Source organism: Fistularia commersonii, unplaced genomic scaffold (genome assembly GCF_037954325.1).
Source record: "Fistularia commersonii isolate RoL2024-O1a breed Wild unplaced genomic scaffold, RoL_Fcom_v1.0 HiC_scaffold_142, whole genome shotgun sequence".
Taxonomy (NCBI): domain Eukaryota; kingdom Metazoa; phylum Chordata; class Actinopteri; order Syngnathiformes; family Fistulariidae; genus Fistularia; species Fistularia commersonii.
In genome coordinates, this window is record NW_028234100.1 from 7501 (window position 1) to 12500 (window position 5000).

Genomic DNA, 5000 nt, shown 5'->3' on the forward strand with positions numbered 1-5000 from the left:
CCCCTCCTGACGCAACCCTCTGCATTTATCCGGGCTTGGGACCGGCACAGGGAGACACTGCTCCGTGCCCCCCCCCCCCCCCAAAGGCAGGCTTGGAGAGACACGGGCCAGTGCCGCCCTGAGGCTGCATTACCCTCTCTTTCTTACATTTATTATAAAAATATGCTTATCTTCCTTTTAGCTCATCACACATGTCTTTATGATTTTCAGTCCATGCCTCAGCCGGCCTGAAGCTCCACTGATGCGCATGTGCGGATGCCTCTATCTAGCGGACATAAAATAAAGACAATCATTCAAATGTGAATGAGTCGGCGTGATGCTCCGGGATGTGTGGAGCTCAGGGAGCTCCACGAGTGAGGGAGTTAAGTTAGGGCGGGGGTGCAAGTAGGCTCTAGGATTCCCCGAGTCGGGGCGAGCGATGGGTTTAGAGGCGTATCGCATTGAAGATAATGGCCGCATATCCTTCTTGGACTTTTCTAAAGCCTTTGACTCGGTCGAACATCCATTTATCATAGCAACGCTCGAACATTTTGGATTTGGTTAAATATTCAGGAATGTGATCCGTGGGCTCTATGAGAATATTCATAGCTGTGTCACCCTGCCAAGCGGCACCACTCCGAGCTTCCATGTTGATGTGGGAATCCCCCAAGGTTGCCCCATCTCACCCTATTTATTTATAATTGCTACCGAAATGCTAGCCGTTTATGTTGAAAAGAGCAACGATATCCAAAAGTTAGACGTGCTGGGGACTGAAATTGTTATTAGCCTGCTGGCAGATGACACAACCTTAGTTTTGAAAAATGAACATCAAGTCCCAATAAGTGCCGAAAACAACCAAAACATTCTCCAAGGCTTCAGGATTGTCATTAAACTTAAAGAAATGCAAACTTCTTGCGCTGCATGACTCGCCACTAAAGGAAATCAGCGATGTTTCCATGAAATCAGAAATAAAATACTTGAGCATTTTCCTATCCAAGGACCAAACGTTAAATCAATCCAGGAACATTGAATCTAAACTGAATCAAAGTAAAGCTTAATTCTAATATATGGCTCCAGAGAGATTTATCAATATTAGGCCGGATATATTTGACTAAAATGGATGTGTTTATCCAGATGTATATACCCAGCGTATTCCAATGCTGCTCCAAATCAACTCGTAAAATCTGTTAACCAAATCAATTTCAACTTTATCTGGAGGAACAGACCACACCATCTAAGAAAAATCACATATGGTGAAAGAAACAAGTGAAGGAGGGCTGAAAGTGATAGAGTCGGACTGCTTGAATGGGACATTGAAGGTGAACTGGTTGAAATCCTGGATCAAACCTCATCGTTCTTTCTGGTATTGTACTCCAAACTACTTATTCAACAAAGTCGGCGGCCTGAGTCTTCTGCTTATCTCTGACTTGGATATCAACAAGATTCCTGTCAAATGTTCAGAGTTCCATAAACAAATATTATTATACTGGAAAATGATATACGTACACAATTTCTCACCACACAGTATAATAGTTTGGAACAATCGATATGTACTGCATGGCAACAAACCTCTGTTTTACAAGGAATGCTTTGAGAAAGGTATATGGTCGATAATTGACTTGATGGATGACACTGGCAGTCCTCTGGACAATGAGCAGTTCTGTACTACACACAGATTCAAGCCTCCCATATTAGAGTTGCTAAAGTTACGAAACGCACTGCCTCGACAATTTGTATTCCTGACCAAAAATATAATGACGCACCGAACCGTACAACCACAGTTACCCCGACTATCACTCCAGGGAATCTCAATTGTGGACAGAAAGCGCGGCAACTCCTTTATTAGGAAATGTTTCACAGGAAACTTATTCCCTGGACGTCAAAAAAAAAAAAAAGGATATTTTAAATAAATTTGATGAGGAATCGATTGCCACGCTGCGAACCATGTATCTGACTCTACCCATACCCCCAAGGCAAAAGAGACCCACTTCAAAATTATGACTGACATCTACCCATCTAAGGAATTATCGAGGGTACGCTTTAATTTTGAAGATAATATTTGTACATTTTGTGAAGACAACATTGAAACCACTGACCATATATTTTTTCTCCTTCTCATTCCATCGTCACCAGTTTCCTTCTCAAAAGATGATATAACATTCTGTTTACTTATAAGCAACATAACAGATGAACTCTGTGTCAATGTTCTTTTAGGCCTGGCCAAGTTCTTCATTCACAAGAACAGAATGCAAAAATGCTCCCCAAATTTTAATGTCTTCATAAACGATTTTGAAATATAAAAAAAAAAAAAAAAATCCTTAAAACTTATGGAAAAATCCGAAAACAAAAAAATATAGTTACCCATGTCCGAGGTTCCTTTTTTTTTTGGTAAAAAAAAAAAAAAAAACAAAAAAAACAACTTGATTACATGTTACATTCCCCTTGCAATTTTTTTTTTTTTTTTTCGTTTTAATTTCTTATTTGTCTATCTATTGATTTAATTACTTCCTTTTAATTTATTTTTTTGTCTCGCACTGTAAATTTCTCACAAACCTGTAACACTATTAACTTCTCATTACATACAGAACAAATGTCCTGATGTCCGTTGCTTCCTCATCCCTGGTTGTTTCATTGACATTCAGTTCTACCTTGCTATGTTTATTTGTACATTTGTATATTTGGGTGTACTATTTATGTTCAATTAAAAACAGTTTGATGTCTGAGATTCCTTGTGAACCGCCAACTTAATTACATGTTATATTCCCCTCACAATTTTTTTTTTTCGTTTTTAATTTTATTTTTCTATCTATTTATTTAATTATATCCTTCTAATTTTCTTTTTTTGTCTAGCATTAAAAATTTCTCGCAAACCGTTAACACTATTAACTTCTGATTACTTACAGCACGATTGCGCTTATGCCCCCCCACCCATCCCGCTTTTTCCGTACGGAGGCAGACACTGAGATCGAAAGCAAATGGGTGTCATTGAAATGCAGTAACAGGGTGATAACAGCCGTGTTCGAAGTGTGTAGGGGCTTATAGGAGAGCAGAAGCACGTCACGCAATTCACCTGAGTTCGGAGGATCGGGAGTACCAGGGCCCATAGCGGAGAAGCGGAAGAGCGGAGTTATGTGTCTCTTCTCAAAGGCGGGGAAGCTGGGGGGCAGCAGGACCCCTTAGACCGGCTAAGGTGAGCCTACTCCGGACAGAGATCACCCGGAGTTATGACTGGAGCTCCCGGACCTCTGGGCACACACATATGTGAATGACTGGATGAGCTAATGTTGGTTTGGTTGTGGATACGTTTCGGCCAATGCTATCAGCACAGCGATGATGAGTTCAGGTGTGTCTGTGTGTGTTTGTGTGTTTGTGTGTGTGTGTGTGTGTGTGTGTGTGTGTGCGTGTGTTTGTGTGTGTGTGAGAGTTTGTTTTTGTGGGTTGGGGGGGGTTCCCGCGGACACGGAGTACCAGGGCCTGGAGCGGATGAGGTGAGGAGCGGAGGAGAGCAGAAGCCCGGACCGTGATTCGCTTGTGTCCAGCGGCTCGGGAGTTCCAGGGCCCGAAACGGAGGAGCGGAGGAGCGGAGGAGCGGAGGAGCGGAGGACAGCAAAACCCCTTTCTGCAATTCGCCTGAGTCCGGCGGATCGGTAGTACCTGGTTCCGCAGCGGATGAGCGGAGGAGTGGAGGAGATGTTTCTCTTCTCAGAGGCGGCGAGGAGGGGGGGAGAGGGACAGGACCCCTTACCCTTACCCCCCCCGGACGTTTGAGTGGAGCTCCCGGACCTCCGGGCACGCACATGCGAATGACTGGATCACAGGGAGTGCCAGGGCCTGGAGCGGATGAGCAGAGGAGAGGCGGAGGGCAGAAGCCCGGCCCTGTTCAAGAGTTCCAGGGTCCAAAGCGGGGGAGCGAAGAAGCGGAGGAGGGGAGGAGAGCAGAAGAGCAAAAAAACTGGCCCGGAATTCACCGAAGTCCCGCGGATCGGGAGTTCCAGGGCCCGGAGCGGAAGAGCGGAGGAGAGGAGGAGCGGAGCAAAGCGGAAGCCCGTCTTAACAACAAGGAAATTACAGATGAGGCTATCATTTCCAATGAAAACTTTAAATTCTATAGCCACCTATACACTTCGACATTGTCAAAAAGCGATTGTGACTCCTTTCCATTAAATATTCCTCAATATATCCCAAAAATAAACAACAAACAATATATGTTTGTTTATATATGTTTATATATAAACAACAAAAAATATACAGTTTGATGTCTGAGATTCCTTGTGAATCGCCAACTTAATTACATGTCGTATTCCCCTTGCATTTTTTTTTTTCGGTTTTAATTTCATTGGTCTATCTATTTATTTAATTATTTCCTTTTAATTTCTTTTTTTGTCTAGCAATGTAAATTTCTCACAAACCGTTAACACTATTAACTTCTGATTACATACAGAACGAATGTCCTTATGTCCTTTTCTTCTTCATGCCTGGTTGTTTAATTGACATTCAGTTCTACCTTGCCATGTTTATTTGTACATTTGCGTGTACTATTTATGTTCAATTAAAAAAAAAAAAAAAAAAAGAATGAGAGGCTGAGAAAATCTCCATGTCTCTCTCTCTCCCCCCTTAATGCCCCCCCGCTTTTTCCGTACGTTGGCAGACAATGAGATCAAAAGCAAATGGGTGTCATCGTAATGCAGTAACAGGGTGATAAAGGCCATGTTAGAAGTGTGTATGGGCTTATTTTACAGGCTTTCCCCTGGTACTCCATGGATTACCAGGGGCGTTTCTGCCGTGAAGCTGAAAGGAGCTGTTTCGGTGTTCCTGTTTATAAATCCACTCAGCAATGAGGTGAAAAGCACATCGGTATCGATATAATTCGGTAACAGGGCGATAACATCCATGTATTCCGCTCTGGGCCCTGGTACTCCTCGGGGGGGTGAACGCCGGGCCGAACTAGTCCTGGTACTCCATGGAGTACCAGAGGCCCGCCGCAGTGAGAGTAAATGGAGCAATTTGGGTGTTCAATTGTA